We start from the raw sequence: 10,503 nt of genomic DNA, 5'->3' as shown, positions 1-10,503 counted from the left end.
GCTGTAGGGATCTTCTACTTCAATGGTGTCGACAAATTCCCACATCTCGCAGTATTGGCACATCTCCTGACCGCCCATCTTATATAAGTAATTAACTGGTCCTATTTAAGAATCCCCTACTGTATTGATACACCCCTTATTTATATAATCCTACCTCCTATAAATGGGAAAGTACTCACCCCAGCCGTAAATTACCTACTGGTTTGGCTGTCTAGTGGTAATTCCGTCCGCTCTTCCTGTCTGGTCCACTGCTCCCTTGCAGTGCGTGGCAAACCTCTTTGCCTCTGTTAGTCTCTCGAGTCGCGGCTCCGTCCGTCCTCCCTCGGCGACAGCACCTGTGGTACCGCGGTCGTGACTCCCTTCCGTTCCTGCAGAGCCTTCCTGTCCTGGGCGGAGTCTGCAGCTAACTGTGTACTCACGTCCGGTAGCTCACGTCCGGTAGGTCAGCCTCACGTCTCCGGTCCCTCGTTAGCGCAATCAGCAAGACCTTACTTGATTACGCCAGTGTTGTCCTTCCCAACCTCACAAGCTGCACTCAGCGAGAGCACTGTCCCATCCTATCCACTAGCATACACAGTCTGGCTTGAATGAGGAGCTTTGGACCTGATTATGGTCAAGCCTCCTATGTGCCCAGACAGGCAAGTAGATGCAAGGGCTTTGAGCGAGTGGTTATGAGAGTGGATGGAAAGAAACGAGTGTGATGGCTGGTGATTGGGTTGGCGGAGTAGGAAATAATCAAAAGGTACAGGAACATGATTGCCTGGGAGAGCTGGGGGGAGGAGGGAAAGTACAGAGGGTTGTGGCCTCCGGAGGGAAATCGCTAAGCGGACCACTGCTCATCCCCCGAGCTCTGGAGAACCGGAAAGGAGGATGCAGGGAGTTGGCGACAATGGATGCAAGAGCAAGGGCCGGTGAGAGAGTGAACAGGGGTCGGCCATGGGATGTGTCCCTAGAGCACAAAGACTGAACGTGGCTGGGCGAGAAGAGGAACCACGGTTCCTGGATGATTCGACTGCTGGAGGCCCTGCAGCATTCTGAACCACGCCTGAGTCGGGCATTGCTTTAGTTTATGTAGGAAAGAACTACAGATGCTGGTTTAAATCGAAGGTAGACACAAAATGCTGCAGTAACTCAGTAGAACAGGCAGCATCTTTGGAGAGAAGGAATGGGTGACGTTTCAGGTCGAGACCCTTCTTCAGGTCTTCAGGTCTGAAGAAGGGTCTCAACCCAAAACAGCACCCATTCCCCCCATTGCTTTAGCTTAGAGATACAGTGCGGGAACAGGCCCTTTGGCCCACCGAGTAGGCACTGACCAGCGATCCACACTATTCAACACTAGGCACTATTTACATTTATACCAAGCCAATGAACCTGCCAACCTGTACAACTTTGGAATGTGAGGGGAAACTGAAGATTTCAGAAAAAAACCCACGCCGATCACGTCCTTGGAGTAGAATTAGGCCATTCGGCCCATCGAGTCTACTCTGTCATTCAATCATGGCTGATCTCTGCCTCCTAATCTCATTTTCCTGCCTTCTCCACAGAACCATTGATACCTAGTACGGGGTGAGAATGTGAAATCAAGAATTTGTCTATCTCTGCCTTAAAAATATCCCCTGGCGGCCTCCACAGCCCTCTGTGGCAATAAATTCCGCAGATTATCTACCATCTGGATAAAGAAGTTCCTCTTCATCTCCTTTCTAAAAGACCACCCTTTAATTCTGAGGCTATGACCTCTGGTCCTAGACTCTCCCACCAGTGGAAACATTCTTTCCACATAGAAACATAGAAAATAGGTGCAGGAGTAGGCCATTCGGCCCTTCAAGCCTGCACCGCCATTCAATATGATCATGGCTGATCATCCAACTCAGTAACCTGTACCTGCCTTCTCTCCATACCCCCTGATCCCTTTAGCCACAAGGGCCACATCTAACTCCCTCTTAAATATAGCCAATGAACTGGCCTCAACTACCTTCTGTGGCAGAGAATTCCACAGATTCACCACTCTCTGTGTGAAAAATGTTTTTCTCATCTCGGTCCTAACAGATTTCCCCCTTATCCTTAAACTGTGACCCCTTGTTCTGGACTTCCCCAACATCGGGAACAATCTTCCTGCATCTACCCTTAAGAATTTTGTAAGATTCTATAAGATCCCCCCTCAATCTTCTAAAATCTAGCGAGTACAAGCCAAGTCTGTCCACTCTTTCTTCATATGAAAGTCCTGACATCCCAGGAATCAGTCTGGTGAACCTTCTCTGTACTCCCTCTACGGCAAGAATGTCTTTCCTCAGATTAGGAGACCAAAACTGTACGCAATACTCCAGGTGTGGTCTCACCAAGACCCTGTACAACTGCAGTAGAACCTCCCTGCTCCTATACACAAATCCTTTTGCTATGAATGCTAACATACCATTTGCTTTCTTCACTGCCTGCTGCACCTGCATGCCTACTTTCAATGACTGACATCCATTCTATCTATGCCTTTCATTATTCTGTAAGTTTCAATGAGGTCCCCCCTCAACCTTCTAAACTCCAGTGAGTCCAGTGCTGTCAAATGCTCATCATGTGCTAACCCACTTATTCCTGGAATCATTCTTGTGATCAAAAGTTTCATGGGGAGAATGTACAGTCTTCATACAGACAGCGCCCAGTCAGGATTGAACCCAGGTCTCTGGCGATCTAGCTCTACCGCTACACCTAGCTCTATCACTGGTCGTCACAAAGGGCCTGTTTCCATGCTGTATCTCTAAACAAAACTAAACTAAAGGCATCCACTGGATTTGATAAGCAAGAGAGTAAAACCTTACCGAGAATAGACATAAAATGATGGAGTAACTCAGCAGGTCAAACAGCATCTCTGGAGAAAAGGATTAGGTGATGTTTCGGGCCAAGATCCTTCTTCAGTCTCAGTCTCAGTCTCAACTCAAAAGTCACCATTTCCTTTTCTCCAGAGATGCTGTTTGACCCGCTGAGTTACTCCAACATTTTGTGTCTGTCTTTGGTGTCAACCAGAATCTGCAGTTCCTTCTTATACAGTTAGAAACATAGAAACATAGAAATTAGGTGCAGGAGTAGGCCATTCGGCCCTTCGAGCCTGCACCGCCATTCAATATGATCATGGCTGATCATCCAACTCAGTATCCCGTACCTGCCTTCTCTCCATACCCTCTGATCCCCTTAGCCACAAGGGCCACATCTAACTCCCTCTTAAATATAGCCAATGAACTGGCCTCGACTACCGTCTGTGGCAGAGAGCTCCAGAGATTCACCACTCTCTGTGTGAAAAAAGTTTTTCTCATCTCGGTTTTAAAGGATTTCCCCCTTATCCTTAAGCTGTGACCCCTTGTCCTGGACTTCCCCAACATCGGGAGCAATCTTCCTGCATCTAGCCTGTCCAACCCCTTAAGAATTTTGTAAATTTCTATAAAATCCCCTCTCAATCTCCTAAATTCTAGAGAGTATAAACCAAGTCTATCCAGTCTTTCTTCATAAGACAGTCCTGACATCCCAGGAATCAGTCTGGTGAACCTTCTCTGCACTCCCTCTATGGCAATAATGTCCTTCCTCAGATTTGGAGACCAAAACTGTACGCAATACTCCAGGTGTGGTCTCACCAAGACCCTGTACAACTGCAGTAGAACCTCCCTGCTCCTATACTCAAATCCTTTTGCTATGATACCAAGGATAAGCAGGTATGCAGAGTTGATGTTACACCAGGACATTATTAAGTCAAGTCAAGTCAAGTCACATTATTTCTATAGCACCCTCTGATCCCCTTAGCCACAAGGGCCACATCTAACTCCCTCTTAAATATAGCCAATGAACTGGCCTCGACTACCCTCTGTGGCAGAGAGTTCCAGAGATTCACCACTCTCTGTGTGAAAAAAGTTCTTCTCATCTCGGTCCTAAAAGATTTCCCCCTTATCCTTAAACTGTGACCCCTTGTCCTGGACTTCCCCAACATCGGGAACAATCTCCCTGCATCTAGCCTGTCCAACCCCTTAAGAATTTTGTAAGTTTCTATAAGATCCCCCCTCAATCTACTAAATTCTAGCGAGTACAAGCGAGTATCCAGTCTGATGGGAAATGGCAGAGTATGTTGAGGGGCCGAGTGGCCTCCTCCTGTTCCTGAATCCTGTCGTTGTTTGTCTTGTTCCCTCTAACCACTGGATCATGGCCTTGCTTTACGTACCTTGTACCTTTTGTTATGCATGCTAATCCATTTATACATTATTCATCTTTCTAGGTGCATAACAAATGAGTCATTGGGTGTTAATGGCACAAATTTAGAAGATAATGCATCCATTTATTTCACCAGGACAAAGTATTACAACATTTAATTTTGTTCCCGCAGCACTCTGGCCTGCAAGTTTAAATCTGTTGCATCTAATCCTGATTAAACTGCAGGTTTAGTCAGGGAGGTAATCACTTGGCGTTATGAAATCTTAGAGTCTTCATTCAGCTCAATTCAGCCCAACACAATAACACAAGAAAACAGGAGGTGGCCGCTTGTCCCCTCAGGCCTATACTACCATTTAATATGATTTTGACTGATCTATGTTGACCCCATCTCCTCTTAGACTCATCGAGTGAGTGTAAAAATAAGCCATTCGGCCAAACTTGCCCACAATGACCAACATGTCCCATCTGCCTGCATTTGGCCCATATCCCTCTAAACAGGACTTACCCATGTACCTCTTTAAATGTTTCTTAAACATTGTGATAGTACCTCTTTTCTGATAGTTCCCTTTAGCTCACAATTTCCCCCATCTTTCAATGCTTTATTGATCACCTCTTCAAGTACAACCAGTGATTAAGCCTCCACAACCTTCTGAAGTGGTGAATTCAGAGATTCACCAGCCTCTGTACACCTCTCTTTTGAATGACCTTTCCCTTATTTCCCCTTATAATGCCCCCTTATTTGAGGAAACATGCAAGTGCATATAGACACAAAGTGCTGGACTAACTCAGCGGGTCGACCAGCATATTTGGAGAAAAAGGATACATGACGTTTCGTTTCAGGACCCTTCTTCAGACATTGTTCGGAGGGAGTTAGAAGATAGCCATGCTGGGCTGGGAAACGATGAGGTTGGAGGCTGTGGAGGGCAGTTGGCCAGAGGTGATAAAATCAGTGATAGTCCGGGATATAATGGCCTGGTGCTCATCTGTGGGGTCATTGTCAAGGAGTAGGTCTCCTTCTGGGTTTTGTTATTCCCAAGTTCTTTAGCTCACCATTGTTCGACAAAAATTGGAAATGTGTAAAATGCTTTCATGTATTTTTCTGTATCAAGGACATTATGTAAAAGTTGTTTTTGAATGTTGTGCCTTTTAACACAATAAATGCTGGGGGGATTTTATGATTGCCTTTGTTCATTATATGATTGACTTGCAAATGCACAAATCTGACCTGTCTGGCTCATAAAGTGAGAACCACTTCACAATAGCTCTGATGTTATTTTCACTGCTGATAGGCTTCAGAGAAATTCGCAACAAATCACCCTCAATGTTGAGTACATCCAATATTTTCAGTTTTTTATAACAATACGCATCTTTGAAATTACTGTGAGCAAAAATTAATTTTGAATGCCAAGTGGTTAGTCTTTCATTAAGTTATGCACATTCTGCATTCATATCTGATATACATGATTTTCCATTCAAGATCTTAATGACCTCCTATCTGAAAAATGCTGGAGACATTCAAATGGCCCAGAAAGCATCCGTGGAAAGAAAAGCAGATAACATTTCAAGTCTGGAAACCATCATCAGAGATTTGTCAGCAGTTTAGACACCTTTATCCTGTATCAGTACACTGTGAGCGGCTTGATTGTAACCATCTAGAATCTTTCTGCTGACTGCATAGCATTGCAACAACAAAGCTTTTCGCTGTAGGTACACAAAAAAAGCTGGAGAAACTCAGCGGGTGCAGCGGGTGCAGCAGCATCTATGGAGCAACTGCTGAGTTTCTCCAGCTTTTTTGTGTACCTTCGATTTTCCAGCATCTGCAGTTCCTTCTTAAACAGCTTTTCGCTGTACCTCGGTACACATGACAATAAAGTAAACTAAACTCAGATTCAGATTCAGATTCAACTTTATTGTCATTGTGCAGTGTACAGTACAGAGACAACGAAATGCAGTTAGCACCTCCCTAGGTGAGCGACATAAATACAAGCAATAAATAAATCTATTTACGTGCAAACAGTCATAGTATTTTTTTTTAAACTAAACGTATATTTGTGTCAACAGATGCTTATTGGACATTGCAGACTCAATGGGCCAAAGGACCTATTTCTGAACTATATGACACTAGACTAAAATTAATTAATTCATATTTTTAATAATAATAATAATAATAATAATAATATCTTTTATTGTCATTGCATGTCAGTGCAACGAGATTTAGTATGCAGCTCCAACCGATGAAAAAGAAAAGTAAAATAAATAAATAAGCTGTGTGTCGTGACCATCCGAGGGAGACAGTCCATGGGGGGTGGTGGGCACTCAGCAGGGCCGGTTCAGAGCCGCTATAGCTGAGGTGGTTGTAATTAGAATGTATGGTTTCAGAAACTCTTGCAATAGTTACATAGATGTGCATATGATTAACATCACTAATCCTGAGAATGCATCTCCGCAGACCCAAAACTATAACATTGGCATTGGAAACATTTCCAAGATGAATTGTACCACTTTTCATATTGAATTAGAACATCATTAATTGATTTGCATTGTAATAAAACAGGGTAGTTGAGCAAAGCTAATGAGTAAAAGATTGTAGGTACACAAAATTGCTGGAGAAACTCAGTGGGTGCAGCAGCATCTATGGAGCGAAGGAAATAGGCGACGTTTCGGGCCGAAACCCTTCTTCAGACCCTCTTCAGACTTAATGAGTAAAAGATTGTGTTGTGCTTTCCTTGGACTCCATTTGGAGGGATGACTCGTGAAGTAAGTCACTGTGTTTGAAAAGTGTTTGCAGTCACAGTCACAGTGCCCTGCATTCTCATGGCCAATGCCCGACCCGGTTTCATTATGACTTTCGAACCTACTGACCTACTAATTGTAATATGTAAAATTGTAAAGATTAGCAATCAATGTTACCACACTGCGTGCCCACTAGAATAGCAGAAGGAGAGAAATGCTTTTATAATCATATCTGATATATGTCTGAAGAAGGGTTTCGGCCCGAAACGTTGCCTATTTCCTTCGCTCCATAGATGCTGCTGCACCCGCTGAGTTTCTCCAGCATTTTTGTGTACCTTCGATTTTCCAGCATCTGCAGTTCCTTCTTGAATGCTTTTATAATCATTTTGAAAAAGCCCACATTTTCCCCCCAGATTTTTCCGCATTTTTGGGGGAATTTGTTCATTTGTGATTTATTAATAAATCAGAAATGAACACAGAGAGTGGTGAATCTGTGGAATTCTCTGCCACAGAAGGTAGCTGAGGCCAGTTCATTGGCTATATTTAAGAGGGAGTTAGATGTGGCCCTTGTGGCTAAAGGGATCAGGTGGTATGGAGAGAAGGCAGGTACAGGATACTGAGTTGGATGATCGGCCATGATCATATTGAATGGTGGTGCAGGCTCGAAGGGCCGAATGGCCTACTTCTGCACCTATTTTCTATGTTTCTATGTTTCTAAATCAGTTTTCAACCAGTTCCTGGGAACAAAACCCTTACAAACCCATGTTTTGTTTGTACTTGAATATAAATTTCTATATTTTCATGATGGGATTATAATTCATGTCTCATGTCTCTGGTCCAGAAATCTAGTTGCTAGTCTAGTCAATTAACCAGCATGCTTTATGAAGGAGCAACAGCACAGCTGAATGAGCTGTTCTGCTAGTTTTGGTCACACTTTAATTCCATCCTCCTGATCTTTGGGTAGTGGTGGTGCTGAGTGGGAAGGTGTGTGGTGCGTAGACTGACTTGTAGACCTCCTTGCTGGGCTGCCCCAGGGCTTGGCCAAAGTGACTGAGGACAGGTTAATGAAGCAGCCACCGTTTCAGAAACTCTGCTTGGGCCCATGTGTCTGGGTATTCCTGGAGGATGAGTTTGTATTCCCCACTGATGCATTTGAAGCTCTCAACATCTTCAGGGCACCACATAGATTGGAGAGCATCTTGGATGCCATGCACAATATTTTCATTAATGTTGTGTCGGGGCACTGTGGTGGTGCCCTGAGTAGAGTCATTATCTCACAATGCCAGAGACCACAGTTGAATGAATGAATGAATGAATGAATGAATGAATGAATAAGTTTATGAATTAATGAATGAATAGGTTATTGGCCAAGTATTCACATACAAGGAATTTGCCTTGGTGCTCCGCCCGCAAGTGACAACATGACATATAGTGACAGTTAGGAATGACACATAAAAGATTAAACGTTAATAATAAAACATTATTGATTAAACATGTGAATTAAATAATATACCAGAGCAAAAGAAAGCTGCAGATTTTTGGTTATTGAGGAGAGCTACTACTCGGGGAAAACCCAAGCTCAGGTGCTGTGTGCGTGAAGTTCACAATTATTTCCCTATGACTGACTGGGTTTCCTCTGGATGTTCCAGGTTATTCCCACATCCCCAAGAGTGTGCAGTTAATTGGTGACTGTAAATTCCCCCTAGTGTGCGGTGGGATCTTTGAAGAGTTGTTGGGAATGTGGAGAGAATGCAGTGTGATTCGTGAACTGGGTGTTTAACAGTCAGTGCGGACCTGTTTGGCTGAAGGGCCTGTTCCCTTTTACTATGAATTATTATTTCTACATGAGGCCTGCATTAGGCTGCACTCTGCATAGCACCGAGTGAGCCTCATAGTCAGATACACCAGACAAGCATTGGGATCGCCAATGCATAGAAAGGCTCTAGACTAAATGTAGATGAATGGGATTAGTAAGGATCATTACAGTACAATAATTGGCACGGAAAAGAATGCCACAAGGACTGTGCTGTGCGATTCTATGAATTTATGGCTGTATTTAACCTCAAGCTTTTTTGTTTAGCCCCGTTCCTGCTTCTCTTGAAGTCAAGGACTTCATATAGAGCTGTTGAACTTTCCATGACTATAAATATAATCTATGTAGTTAGTCACCAACCCTTAATCAATGACAGGGCATTCTGATGGGCGTTCAAGGAAGCTGAGAAGTGGCCAGTCAATAGACAATAGACAATAGGTGCAGGAGTAGGCCATTCGGCCATTCGAGCCAGCACCGCCATTCAATGTGATCATGGCTGATCATCCCCAATCAGTACCCCGTTCCTGCCTTCTCCCCATATCCCCTAACTCCACTATTTTTAAGAGCCCTATCTTGCTCTCTCTTGAAAGCATCCAGAGAACCTGCCTCCACCGCCCTCTGAGGCAGAGAATTCCACAGACTCACCACTCTCTGTGAGAAAAAGTGTTTCCTCGTCTCCGTTCTAAATGGCTTACTCGTTATTCTTAAACTGTGGCCCCTGGTTCTGGTCTCCCCCAACATCGGGAACATGTTTCCTGCCTCTAGCGTGTCCAAACCCTTAACAATCTTATATGTTTCAATGAGAATATGAGTCAGAGTATATGTTCCCTGGGAGTCATGGTGCCAGGCAGCATAGATGCAGGTCCTTCATCACACGCTGACCATCAGCCACCTAGTATCCTGTTTTTTATCCCTTCAAGTCTCCCTAAATTCTGCCACTCTCAGGGCAATTTACAGGAACAAACTGAGTAGATGCACAGTGTCTTGCACAGAGTAGGTGAATCGAGGACCAGAGGACCTCGGCGTAACGTGAAGGGGAAAAGATATAATAGGAACCTGTTCACACAAAGGGTGGTGGGTGAATGGAACAAGCTGCCAGAGGAGGTAGTTAAGGCTGGGACTATCCCGATGTTTAAGAAACAGACAAGTACATGGATAGGACAGGTTTGGAGGGATATGGGCCAAATGCGGGCAGGCGGGACTAGTGTAGCTAGCTGGAACATGTTGGGCGGCATGGGCAAGTTGGACAGAATGGCCTGTTTCCACACTGTATCACTTTATAGCTCTATTCATGGCCCTATGACTAGGCATAAAATGCTGGAGTATCTCAGCGGGTCAGACAGCATCTCTGGAGAAAAGGAATAGGTGACATTTCCAGGCCCTTCTTCAGGTCCAAATTGTCACCTATTCTTTATCTCCAAAGATGCTGCCTTACCCCCTAAATTACTCCAGCATTTTGAGTATCTTCAGTGTAAACCAGTAGCTGCAGTTTCTTTCAACCAACAAATATTGTTGACCTGGTCAACATGGACTGAGTGGGCAGAAGGCTTTGTATCTGTGCTGTATCTCTCTATGGCTCTATGATGGCCAGGGACGTCTGCTGACCTGCTTCCCGCCACACTTATGAAAACCTTCGGCCTGTTGGCAAACTATTCAATTGTGTGGGGCATCACACACAGCCCTAATTCTGTTCTAACCAAGAGTTATTGAAGTGGGATGAGGTGGTGGAGGTGGGAGCAAAGTGGTGAACAGTCATACTTGCTTGCTGTGGACTC

The sequence above is a fragment of the Amblyraja radiata genome, unplaced genomic scaffold (assembly GCF_010909765.2).
Source record: "Amblyraja radiata isolate CabotCenter1 unplaced genomic scaffold, sAmbRad1.1.pri scaffold_111_ctg1, whole genome shotgun sequence".
NCBI lineage: Eukaryota > Metazoa > Chordata > Chondrichthyes > Rajiformes > Rajidae > Amblyraja > Amblyraja radiata.
Note: the sequence above shows the minus strand (reverse complement) of the source record.